Below are 14,024 nucleotides of genomic sequence, written 5' to 3'. Positions count from 1 at the left end.
TGCAATACATCGGTCTTCAAAATTCACAACAGAGGTACAGAAATCACAGCTCCTTTTTGGACAGGCCCATATCAGACTACAGGTCTTGTAGCTGCCAACAACTTGCCAACAGCAGGATCGCTATGCTGGACATTGCGGGAAGTGGCATAGGAACCCCTGCTTGCATCCATTGCTCTGTCACTGGTGACCTATATTCTGCAACCGAGGGAGCTACATCACCCTCATCCAGATAACCAGAAAGTGAACACATACAAGCAAACATGTTTTCACTACACATTTTAGTAATCCTGCCACATGGAGACGCAGGGCCGATTTTCTCTGGAAGCAAAAACTTTCCAGCCTTTTAATGTAAGCAAACATCAGGTGCTGTATGCTGTTAAAGTGGTAGTAAAGTCTTTAAAACTTGTACCTACATAAGCCTATATTTAGGACAACAAGAGAAGGGCGTGATGGCGTCCACAAAGACAGTGGTTTGGCTTACGCATTTCAAGGGAGAACCCTCTTCCTCAGAGCCAAAATCGCCACAGTGTTTGTGAGTATAATGTACACTACGCCCTGCTCTTGTTGTCTTACAGCGTTTTTGGATACTCTTGGTCCTGAGGGGGCAGCAAGACCACCTTATCTGTGCTAAAAAGATCATTCAGACCATTCACCTTCCCGCGTACCACTTGGTCGCAGGAGAGATACTGCTCTTCTATAATTAGGCTTACCTGTAGGTACAGTGAAAATCTCCTAAACTTGCAGTGTTTAAAGACATATGAACGTTAAACGCAGCCGGTGACGTCACTGGCGCATGTGCTCTGAAGGGACTGTATACCTGTGCTGTCTCTTTAGAGCCCTGTTATATGACCGTGACACCATCACAGCTTGGCCTGACAGCCGGAGGACACTAACCCAGAAGGAGAGAAGACCGGGTGAAGATGGAAAGCTCTGCCAGCGGTTGACAGAGCGCCTCTGGTGGTCTTAATTCTAAGGTAAGCATTTCATAATGTGCCAGTATGTGATGTATACTAGCACATTATGCCCTATACCTGGCAGGTAAAAGAAAAAAAAAAAAAAAAGGCTGTGGTTTACTACAGCTTTATAAAAGAGTAGCAAGAACCTACAGTGGCCTCAACGGGCGGCAGAGGCAGGAATCTGTAGCCAGGATATGCAGGATTAAGCCTCGGTCCACACTCCTGCAATGGCAAAGTTGGATGACTTTGCCTGTGACTTCCTTCCGACTCGATACAAATGGAATGCCATTTAAGAGTCTGTAAAAGGGTTGAAATCAAAACCAAGTCGGACCAAAGTAGTGCAGGGACTTTTTCTTAAAGAGGTTGTAAACCTCAGAATTTTTTTTTTTTTAAAACGAACACCTGAAAGACAAACACATAATGAACTAGTATGCATCGCCTACTAGCTCATTATGAAATACTTACCTTAGAACAAAGCCCCTGAAGTGCCGACCGCTCACCTCTCTCACGGGTGACATGTTGCGTCGCCCTTCTTCCGGGTTTGCAGCATCCGGCCATCTGATTGAATGGAGCCCCGATGAAGTCACTCCCGCGCATGCGCGTGGGAGCCAACGGTCACGGCACGGGGCTCTGAAGGAATGGCACGAGCAGCAGTTCCTTCAGAGCGCATGCGCCAGTGATGTCACTGGCTGGCTGCATGCAAAGTAAATATCTCCTAATCGGTACATGTTTAGGAGATATTTACAGTACCTATAGGTAAGCCTTAATATAGGCTTACCTATAGGTAAAAGTTTCAGAGGAGGGTTTACTTCCTCTTTAAGTCAGAGCGACTTGTGTAGCATCAGTTAAGACGGCTCTCATAGAGAAACATTGAATTTGACATGATATAAGACTTGGGGTCTCCAGATAGACAACAGAACCGAGCGGTGTCTTACCTCACCAGTGACAGTGGTCCTGGCCACTGGGTGGCGCTCTCCTCCTCCTCCTGGATCACTCAGCCCTGTGACAGCTCAGTGTCCATCCCTGGCAGGTCATCAGCACTGACACTTCCCTCCGTGGCTGCCCTCACCCCGTCCACTCTGCAGCTCTCTGCTCTGCTTAGGACTAGCAAAAGGGTGACAAAATATTCTCATTCAAATCTGTTAGTGTACAGGGAGGAGGTGATCTGTCTACTGACACCACACTGTCCCCAGATTCAACTTGCCTTGTCAGTGACAGGGGGCCAGCTACATTACATGATGTTCTGCAGCAGGCCCCCCGTCCTGGGGCCCCCACAGTGGTGGAACGTCAGGGCCCGGCCTCAAGTGTGACCTATGCATTCCTGGTAGATCCACCACTGGTTTCTGAATTGTAGGAGGAAACCAACACAAAAATACATGGAGTGTACAGGCTCCATGCAGTAATCCAGTGTTTTAAGGCAAGAGTGCTCACTACTCTGCCACAATTTTAGTTTTATAGACGTTATAGCTATACTTGTAGATCTGTGCCAAGCAAGGTCCTTTCCTACATACTGCAGGTGCATGTACTGCTGCCAAAACAACCAGTATCTGGCCAAGCATCTCAGCCAGCTGCTTACATTTCAGATTTATAACCGCTACAAAAAAATAAAATAAAAAACAGAAAACCGGGCATGACAGGGACTCTGTGTCCTGAAATCAAAAGCAAAGGGCACCTTCTTCATATTTAATGAAGCTTCAAAGGAATTCAATCTTTTAAAACTGTCCCATCCACTTTAATTATGCAGCAGTCCAGAGAGATCAGTGGAAGAGGGTTACACACAGGATGCAGGCTTAGATATTTTTAATTCTGTGTCCAACTCCTAAGGAAGCCTGCCAAAACAAGACCTAGGAGCCTACTTGTTTCTCCTTAAAAGCTCATGTGGTAAACTAATATTTCTGGAGCCGAATCTTGATTTCAGACTACCATAAGTGTTATTGCTTAAATTAAATATGTACTGACACATTAAAATGTATTTTTTGCTTGGATAAATATTGTTCATATACAGTATGTTTACCTCCAAGATAAATAAGTAAAAATTGAATTTCAAGTTGTCAATTGCATTTTACATTAATATAGTTAAAGCATTGCAAATGTTATTTTTTAAAAAAAAAATGTTTTCTTAAAATCGAAACGTTCCATTTACCTGCACTGTGCACAAAGCTGCCCCGAACCTCCTCTCTGGTGTCCCCTGCCAGCACTCTTGGCTCCTCCTCTTCTCCATGTGCCCTTATAGTTCACTATGGGGGCACATAAGAGGATGCTCCCGAGTCTGACTGTGCGTTTATAGGAACACACTGACTCAGCAACGCCACTGCTTCCTCCTCTCATGGTTTGACTGAGAGCAGAAGGAGCCAATGAGATGAAAGAGGGAAAAGAAGAACTGAAGCTGGGCACAGTGCAAGAGAAACAATGCAAGTGTTTGAGGGGGGATGACTGGATGTTTTTTTTTTTTACCTTAATAGAGAATATGCATTAAGGGGAAAAATAATAAAAATACATTTTTTCCTTTACAACCATTTAATTATATTAGTATTTTTGAAGAGAATTAAAGCAGAGTTCCGGGCACAGATGTCATTTTTTACTAAACATACCCCTGGGACAGTCAGGGCTAGCACATTCCACAATGGCTAGCCTCTGATCTGTCCCGGTTCGCACTTACCTTTTAGAAGAAATACTTACTTATAAAATTTCTTCCACAGTGTTTCCATCTCTCTTGTGTGCAGCTGAAGCCGGCGCGGTCCTCTTCTGCGTCTTCTTGTCCCAGAATGCGCCGCACCGGCCCCTCTCGTCACTTCCGGTGCGGTGCTGCATTCCTCCACAGCTTCTGGGCATGCCCAGAAGCTGTTTAGCAGGGGAATGCGGCGTCGCCCGGAAAGGACGAGAGGGGCCGGTGCCGTCGCATTGATTCCTGGGAGCTATGACGTTCAGCTCCCAGGAATCATAGCGAGACAGGAAGTGACGGGGTGAGCCGCGGCTCCGAGGGAGGAAGTACTCTGAGGTGAGTATCTTCGATCTTCAATTACAAGGTGAACAAAAAAAAAAAAAAAACACCATCCAATTCCTTTTCAGGTGAGGTCTACCTAGCGGAGGGGCACAAAAAAAAAAATATAGTTTTTGTGCCCGGAACTCCGCTTTAAAGCACAAAAAAAAAAAAAAAAAAAAAAAAAAAAACACTTAACCACTGCCATGTTTTTGTGATCCATTTGTCCTGGTGACAGTTGTCATTAAGAAAGAAATTGAGGGGGCGTGGCATGACCGCGATGGTGTGAGGATGCATCTTCTGAGAGCTCCTGCTTCCCCGGGTCCAGCTCTTGACCTGCAACTACCAGACCTCAAATACTCACCTCCCGCCGATGACACAGAAGCGCCGACCGTCCTCCCAACCTCCCGGGGGGGGGGGGGGGGGGGTTCCGCCCGTTCCGCGGACCTCCGCAACCTTTTTTCGCGAACACCGCGGGGCCGACACGAGGCAGCCAAGATGGCGGCGCCCCAATCCTCCGAGCACCGTACTGACTCCAGGGCCGCCTTCTTCCTTCGGATCTCCGCTTACTCAGGTACAGGGACGCAGCCCCAACCCCTTCTTACCGTATGTTGCAGTCTCCCCCCACTCCACTGATTCCAGGGACACCGAGGAGGACTGGGACTGGAAGGCCCACATAAAGGCCTTGCCCACTAAGAGATTATTCAGCTAATCACTACCACGGTGGAACACTCGGTCACTCAGGCCCTGGAGGGGCTGCGGGCAAATACTGAGGCCTTGGGACATAGGGTGGCTTCCCTGGAAAGCGGTCAGGATGAGCTTGTACATTCCCTTTCCTCGATTCAGGAGACTGCATTTACTCATGACACTGTCCTGAACACACTTATGGATCAGCTTGATGATGAGAACAGGGACAAGCGCCAGAACATCCGCATTAGGAGTCTCCCTGAAGCTACTAGAGCCCCTGACTTGATCCCCTCTGTACAGGGCATATTCCGACAGATCTTGGGGGACAGAGCACCGGATATCATAGAGATTGACAGGGCGCACAGGGCCCTTCTCCCTCAGCCACAAGATGGGGAGCCCCCCAGGGATGTTATTTGCAAGCCTCATAAATATGCTCTGAAGGAGGCCATTATGAAAGCAGCTAGACCTATGTCTGTCATTGATTTTGATGGGAGCCCAGCTTTCCTTGTTCCCTGACCTGTCTTGTCGGACACTCATGCAACGGCGCTCCCTGCGCCCCTTACTGGACACCCTACGCTCCCATCAAGTTCTTTACCGGTGGGGATTTCCCTTCCGCCTCACTGCATCTAGGAATGGCAAAATCGGCTGTCCTGAGGAGCAAGGATGATCTCCAGCGCTTTTGTGCTGCTTTGGATATTCCCCTGAGGGATTTTCCTGATTGGAGACTGCAAAGCAACATACCCCTTCCGCAACGTCCAGAACGGTGGCAGCAGGTCACCCCTAAAAAGGGTAGATGTCGGAGAGGCTCACGCTATGGTTCCGCACGGGCCTCCCAGCCAGACTGATCTTTCTTTGCTTCTATTGGGGTCTTTCCGGATGGAGGGCCCCCCCCCTTTTTACTATAGGGGTGCCCGGACGTGCCTCTTTACCATTTCGGTGGTGTTTGTACTTTATCCTTGATTTGTTTTGCTTTCAGTTATGCTGGTTTCCCTGCAAGCGGACTCCCCTTGCGGTCTGGGGCAGACTCCGGGTTCTTTGTGGCCCTGGGTCTCCCCCGGACATGCTACAGGTCTTGTTATATCTATTATTGTAATAGGCTCGGGGATGCATTGCTCCTCTCCCTGACGGCTCAGTCACAACCCCACACTAGGCGGCCCCGAGGGTTTTTTTCTTTTTACCTCGAGGGTTTTGTTTTTTGAGGTAGCCTGTTTTTTTGTGGCTACAGTGGAGCATCCTTATGGGATGTTCCTCCATAGTGGAGACGGTTTTGTCTCCTCCTCCTGGGTTTCTTCTCTAACCCGTCCTTTTTTTCGTTTTTTCTATGTCCTTCTCCCCCCTTTTTCCTCCCCTCGTTTCCTGGAGGCTTTGGACCTACGGCAGGTGAGTGGAGCAATGTATCCTAGAGATTCACTCACCCGGCTTGCTACTTGGTGCTGGTAACTATGCTTACCCAATTATTTGAGCATACACCTACGTTCTCGCATGATTCATTATGGCTGATGTGTTAAATGTGACCTCATATAACGTGCGAGGGCTATGTTCTCCAAACAAACGGGGATGTGGCAGAACTGCGTCATTTACGTCCTGATCTTTATCTTCAGGAGACGCACTTCTCCGCTTCCATCTACTCCTCGTTTGCCAACCCAGATGTTTTCTCAGTGGTTCCACAGTGTGTCCCCACTTGCTAAGGCCAGAGGTGTAGCCATTGCTATTCATAAACCGTGTCCTTTTGTGATGTCTGACACCCTTATGGACCCCGAGGTTGGTTCCATTTTTTGAAGGGTACTGTTTTCGGCCATGTGTATACTTTTGCTAACCTTTAGGCCCCCAAATCTATAACAGTCTCCTTTATGTCCTCCGTCACCAAGCTGAAGGGTTTTAGGAAAGGTATAGTTATCCTCGGGGGGGGGGGGGGGGGACTTTAATGTGGTTCTTGACCCCGCCCTGGATTCTTCTTTGGGTCACTCTCCCCTTTCTTTTCGGGCTCAGAGGCACCTCCGGAGGTCGTTCAGGGCCCTGCATTTGGTGGATTGTTGGCGGATCTCCAAACCCAGGGGTCAAGGACTACAGCTACTATTCCAAGGTTCACGATATGTACTCTAGGCTGGATTTGCTCATGGTTGATAAGTTCCACTTTGATTCTGTACATTCCGCTTCAATAGGATCGATCATCCTCTCTGATCACTCCCCGGTCTCTTTGTCCTTGACGCCCCCTGGTGCTCACTGTGTGACCCAGACGTGGCGTCTTAATGAAAACCTTTTGGATGATCCCTCAATTTTGGGACAGGTCACTGAGGAGGTGCGCTCTTACTTCGAACTCAACTCCTCTTCGGAGGTCTCCCGGTTCGCAGTATGGGAGGGCCACAAGGTAGTGATCAGGGGGGTTCTCATTTCACAAGGTTCCCGTTTGAAGCGGCAACTTCAGCAAGAGATCTCCGATCTATTGGAACGGATGCATGACCTGGAAATCAAACAAACGCACCCTGGCCCCGGAGGATGCACAGTCCCTGGAGACGCTACGGGGTACCTTGACGTCTTGTTTGGAATGGCGGGCCCAGGATAAGCTACGTTTCTGGGCTCACCGCTTTTACGAACATGGTAACAAGTGTGGATGCCTGTTGGCCCATATGCTGCATAAGCGTACTGAGACACGTCATGTCCATACATTGGAGACCTCGGAGGGGAAGTTGGTTAGCTCCCCCCGGATCGCCAAATGCTTCCAGCAATTTTATGAATCCCTCTACCATCTTCCCTCCTCGGGGGGGAACCGGTTGCTTGATATCCAATCCTATGTGAAGGGCTCCGACCTCCCCCCAGCTCCCTGATGGGGTCCCGGTGGAGCTGGAGGCTCCTATTTCTGAGGACGAGGTGAGCAGGGTGGTATCGGGCCTGCCCTCGGGCAAAAGTCCGGGCCCTGACGGTTTTACAAATTAGAAGGCCCTGCTCCCTGTCCTGGGCACCCAGATGTGCACCTACTTTAATGCGATTTCTTCTGAGCAACCCCTTAAACTCAGAGGCACTGATGGCTCACATCGTGGTGTTACCCAGACCGGGTAAGGACCCCCAGCAGTGTGCCAGTTATAGGCCTATCTCTCTCCTCAATACTGACACCAAGATTTTGGCCAAGGTTATGGCGCTGCGATTGCAGGACCATGTTGCAGCCTTGATCCATCCTGACCAGGCAGGCTTCATGCCCCTCAGAGAGGCTCGTGACAATACTGTCCGATATCTTCACATTCTTCAATGGGCACAACACGGCCCGGATAGGTGCCCACGTTTGGTCCTCTCCTTGGACGCGGAGAAGGCCTTCGACAGGGTGGCCTGGCCCTATTTGTCGGAGGTCCTCCGCTCCTTGGGGCGCGCATGTTGGGTGGATCTTGGCTCTATATCATGGCCCGAGTGCCAGGGTCAGGGTGAACGGGTTGTTGTCGGACCCCTTTTCCATTTTTAATGGCACCCGACAGGGGTGTTCTGTCGCCCCTCCTCCTCGCCCTGGCTCTGGAACCCTTCTTGAGGAGAGTGAGGGCTGCCTCGGATATTGCTGGCGTGACGGTGGGTTCTGTGGAACACAAGTTGTCGGCTTATGCCGATGACCTGTTTTATGTGTCATGGCCTTAGCTCTCTCTCCCGGTATTTGTGCGCGAGTTGGACTTGTTTGGCAAACTTTCCAACTTCAAGATCAATTATGACAAGTCTGAATTGCTACCCATTCATATACCCCCGGGTATGTCAGACACTGCAACGGTCTTTCAGCTTTAGATGGCGGGAGGGCTACCTTCCATATTTGGGGGTAAACATTTCCCTTGACTTGAAAATACTGTATGACAAGAATTTTGGTGACTTGCTCGCGCGCATCCACCTTGATCTGGAATCTTGGGCGTCTCATTCCATTACGTGGTTTGGCCGCATCAACGTTCTTAAAATGACTATTCTCCCCCGGTTGATATACCTGTTCAATACGGTTCCTATGCATCTGCCAGTACTTTTTTTTCAAACACCTGCGTCGGGCTTTTCTAAAGTTCTTTAAGAGAGAGAAGAGCCCTCGCTTGGCCTACTCTATCCTTCGGAGAAAGAAAGCGGACGGTGGGGTAGGTCTCCCAGACGTTGCTTTACATTATAAAGCGATGGCCTTGGTTCGCATGTTAAATTGGGCGCACAACACTACGACTAAACCCTGGGTCTCAGAGAAAACGTTAGCGGGACGGAATTTAGCCGGGCTCCATTTTTTCCGAAGAGCGATAAAGGGCTCTCTGAATGGACCTCGCCATTGACTAAGGCGACTCTTCATATTTGGGATGGCCTTAACGCGACTGCTGATTTTTCCTCTGGCGTGTCCCCCTTAGCGCCCTTGGGAGGGTTTCCCTGGTTTTCCCCAGGTGAGGATGTCTGCTTTTTCTGCTCATGGGGTGCGGATGGCAAGACATACTGCGGCAAGTTTGCACCTACGGGCAGCTTATTGTCCTTGGCGACTTTACGAGAACCGCTTCGAGGATTTTCCGATGTCCGACTGGCGTTCTAGACAATTGACAGACTTTTTAGCTAAGCTTCCTGCTGCCCCCTGATCGATTGATCACCTCAGTATTTGAGAGGTGGTTCGTGGATCCCCCGGACTCCCGCCATCTACTGTCCCACATGTACAAATTGATTTTGAGCACGGTTTCCTGCACGCCTCCTTACTATGTGCGGGAATGGGAGAGAGAGCTGGGGGTGGACTTCTCCCCTCTGCAGCTGCTTCGCATCTTCCGCTTGACCCAGGTCTCCTCCATTAGTACCAGAATACAGGAATCTGCCTACAAATTTGTGGCTCGTTGGTATAGGACCCCTGCCAAGTTGGCCCGTATTTTCCCAGGCTTGGATCCCCATTGCTGGAGGGGATGCGGACAGGTGGGCACATTCCTCCACATATGGTGGGAGTGTCCTTTGCTGCAACCCTTTTGGGACTCTAAACATCACTGGATAACGAAGTTAAGACTTAATCCCCCTGGACGCACTCGACTACAATATTCGTTTCACGACACACACTCATCTATTATGCAATACAAGCGCAGTGTCCTACCATTCCTGCTGAATGCAGCCAAGTGTCTGATACCAAGGCATGGGCAACGGACTACCTGTCCTTCGTTGTCCGAATGGAAGAGGGAGGTTAACTTAGTGATGGAGGCAGAACGACAGGTTCTGACCTCACAGGGTAAGCAGGAAGGCTTTAAGGACACTTGGACTAGGTGGATGTATTACTCGGACGAGATCCCAGGTGTGTAGCCTGTGGTCTCTATGTTTGGGGTCTCTGACTGATATTGGGTGGTGTATCTCCCTGCCAGGATGCCTTCTCTTTAGGGTCCACGTCTTCCCCAGGTTTCCCTCTGTCTGTTCCCTCTCCTTCCCATCTGTCTTTCTTTCTTTCCTTGGCTAGCTCCAGTGGACACTATCCTTCTTCCCTTCTTTTTTCTTTCTTCCTTTTTCTACGGAGGCTTCTCTCACTGTTTTCTTTTAATATTCGTTATGGTGTAGATGTTTTAGTATTTAGTTGTCTTTGGTCTCCGTTATGTCTGGCCAGCTGGACGATTCCCCTGTGGGGGTTCTGCTGGATAGCTGTGACGGACATATCTTGGTTTTTCCTTGTTTGGCCAAATGGCACATTCCCCCACATTGATAGAAATGACCCTCTCGTGGATATCCATGTTTATCATTCTACATCCAGGTTGTAATGTAAGACGATTGTGCCTCTTTTTTGTTTCTACTGTCTGGAACCTTGTTTGGTTCCTACCTTTGCTCTGTGTGTATTTGTATGGTTATAAATTTGCTAAATAAAAGGAGGATTTAAAAAAAAAAAAAAAAAAAAAAAAAAAAAAAAGAAATTGAGGGGCAATCCCATATTTTAAAGTTGTCATGAGCGCAATGCATAAGCAAAATGCCTATACACTCCAGGGTGAATTTGGTTTAAATCACTAGTAAAAAAGCACGATTTAACAACTTCAGCCCCGAAGGTTTTACCCCCTTACTGACAAAGCCCTATTTTGCAATTTGGCACTGCGTTACTTTAACCGACAATTGCGTGGATGTGCAATGCTGTACCTGAATGAAATTTACATCCTTTCACACAAATAGAGCTTTCTTTTGGTGGTATTTGATCACCTGTGCGATTTTTATTTTTTGCGCTATAAACAAAAAGTGACAAATTGTGAAAAAAAAAAATATATATATTTTTCACATTCTGCTATACAACCTTCCCAAAAAAAAAAGAGAAATATGTGAAAATCAAAATGTAAACATTTTAGGCCAATTTGTTTTCTGCTAACTAATTTTTGGTAAAAAAAAAAGTCGCAATAAGCCTATTTTGATTGTTTTTTTTTTTACGAGTAATGTCGGTGCTCTGCAATTTATAGCGGGACTGCAACATTGCAGCGGACAGATCGGACCCCTAACTGACATTTTTTGACACTTTTGGGGGTACCAGTGACATTACTACAGTAATCAGTGCTAAAAAATATACACAGTTACTGTAATAATGCCATTGGCAGGGAAGGTGATCAAAGGGGTTAAAGTATGCCTATGTGCTTACTGTGTGTGGGGGGTTCTGTGACAGGCACAGACAGATCGCAGTTTCAGCTTAGCTGAAACAGCTGATCTCTCCCTGCCTGGCTGAGAGAAGATCCGTCTGCTTTGTCTTCTCTCCGTTTCCCGGACGATCGGGGGAGGAAGGCAGCAATCACCACTTCTCCTCCCGTGGCCCGCCTCCCACTGTGTCTAAAACACAGTGGGAGCACGGCTCCGAATCACATGGACTCCAGTCATAGTGTCACGTAGCACTATGACTGGACGCAGGGGAGCAGCTCTGCCGCAGTAATATTACTGTGGGCGGTCAGCAACCGGTTAAATACATATTTTTAAAGAGCAACTGTCATCTCTGTCCCGCAACTGCGGCTCCTCTGACCCGTTGTTGACTCACTCACCGACAGTCCAATTCACTTTAATGGGACGGCTAGTGATGTAGTAGTGACACAACAAGGTGAGGGATGTGGGGATGCTCACTAACAGGCACTGCCATGACTGATCTGAAATGACAGGTACTCTTTAAATGTAGAGGACTCATTCTTGCTGGTAGTTTGTGTGAAATTGTGTGAATGCATCAATGGAGTGCATGTCATCCTAGCTCACATAGCTTGGATTCATTGAATAAGTTTATCAAAAATGTAAATATTGCAGAATTTACAGCTCGTGCTACATAACCAAGCTCAATTTCATGCTGAATAAATACAATTATTAATGCATCTCAAAAAAAAAAAACAAACACTTTTTTTTTTTTAAATCATCTATTTTTATCCATCCTGATACAGTCTAATAAATTCTTATAGTGGGGAGATGTAGGCCTCATGTACACTTCTGCTTATAAACAGACGTTTAGGAGCAGTTGGGCAGTTTTTTCAGCAGCCCCTGAACTCAACCTCCATGTTATCTGTACATGTACACTTTTTTTTTTTTTTTTTTTTTTTTAATAGTCGTTTAGAGGCATTATCTTGAAAGCAAAAAAAAATGCGCTCAGGACTTAAGTTTATAGGCATTTGAAACGCCAAATGCGTCTAACAACTTGCAAACATGTCTGGACGCGGTAGAGAAATTTATAGGAGTTTTTAATAGGAAAACTGCTATTTGCAATAGGGAAAACAGGAGGGGGGGAGGGGAAATTATCTGCACAAACGTTTCTAAACAAAAACGCTGATGAACGCCGGGAAACGTGGCATGTATAAGTGGTCAAACGAACGTTTAAGTTCATTCATTAGCTGTCAAGTTACAGCATCCAGAAAAGGTTTTCAAACGACCCGTGTACATGAGGCCTTATTCTCACTTTCTCTTCTATCTTTGTCTTCTATCTCCAAAACAGGAACTGAAGGCAAATATCCCCAGACACAATGTCAGGGATTTTAATCTTAGAAAACGAGTCACTAATAGCATCTTCTATTGTTCTAATATTACATTTTTCTTTATATTCTATATACACACAAATAGCCAATCTGGTGCTTTATTGGTGGTACAGTAGTCATAAAAGATGGGAATGTCTTTTCTGTCTATACATGGATATAGATCTATTTAATGTGTAATATTTTTCATTTAGCTTTTGCAGTGTCATTTATGTGACAGACATAAAAATAATATACAGATGCACTTAAGTGTGAGAGGCAGAAACCACAGAGCATTTAATCAGGAGAGACCATTTACAGTTTCCAAAACTCCCACAGGATAGCTTCCATATATTACACTCATAATAAACCAAGCGCACAGAACACTGGGAATGTGCAGCCTTAAGCATGTTGGGAGGATGCTTTTTTTTTTTTTTTTTTTTTTTTTTTTTACTACATCTCCCATTACAACCAGCCAGAAATGGCTTTACTCTCTGAAGGGCAAGTGATCTAGAAATTTAGAGGCCTCTAGTACAAACAGAACTCCAAAATGCAAACTGTAGGCAGCCAGGGCTGCTTTACTTCCAATGGTTTAGGAGGGTCAGTAAACATTCTATAAGATGGATTCTATAAAAATCGTGTTTTATGAAAATGTTCATGGATAAGATAATAACTCTCTTGCATGAACTTTAGCAATATACAGCAAATCCATAATTTAATTTCATACAAGAATTCCAAAGTAGCAGCTTCATTCATCAATCAAAATAGAAAAAAAAAAAAAAAGGGGGGGGGGGGGAATCCCTCAGTCCCGATATACAATCATTGCCAACTTCACAACTGTGTGTACTGCTGTTTTTACAGAGGCCAGGCCAATGACCAGCTTCTGTCAAATGGTCATACTGGAAAACCAGCACCTTCAACCAATAGTTTAAATACATAGAAAACATACATATTAAGTTGTAATTTTAACTTTAAACATGCAAAAAAAAAAAAAAAAACAAATGAGAACTGAGGTGTGAATGCACCCTTGGAGAACCAACCATCCCCAGTTTGGATGGTTTCCTTCAAAATAAGCCAACACCAGCAAGCTGCTCCTCCTGCACAGTCTATAAATGGAACGTTTCCTAAGGGCAGATGGCCCAAAAAGACATCACAGGACATCTGGATCACACATGAATGCCCATCCATTTACTGAAAACTCCAGTCAGCTTAGGACAACTAAATCCAGGTACAAAAATGTAATATATTGTAGAATACACTCCTTAGATGTGGTGTCCACTATTCGTATACTTTATTTTTTAGTAGTGGTGCACCGAAATTTCAGCAACCTAAATCGGCCGAAAATGGGCCCATCCCATTTTGGCCGAAAATGGGTCAAAGTTGCAGAAATTAAATGGCCACCGCGAGGAAAGGGGGGGGGGCGCAGCGCAGGTTTCAAAAATCCCGCCTCTGGCCGACGGCCCGCCTCTCATTGATGTCATTACTACGACTGTGTGTATGAACTAA

At 46.6% G+C, this 14,024-nt stretch overlaps 1 protein-coding gene across 1 annotated transcript in view; it reads right to left on the bottom strand.

The window, feature by feature from the left end:
* CDK8 (cyclin dependent kinase 8) overlaps positions 1-14,024 on the bottom strand; it is a 191,351-nt gene that overhangs the window by 139,453 nt on the left and 37,874 nt on the right. The window lies entirely within an intron of this gene.

The sequence above is a fragment of the Pelophylax lessonae genome (genome assembly GCF_965119305.1).
Source record: "Pelophylax lessonae genome assembly, chromosome: 2".
NCBI lineage: Eukaryota > Metazoa > Chordata > Amphibia > Anura > Ranidae > Pelophylax > Pelophylax lessonae.
The sequence above is the reverse complement of the archived record's forward strand: the minus strand, read 5'-3'. Positions and strand labels throughout refer to the sequence as shown.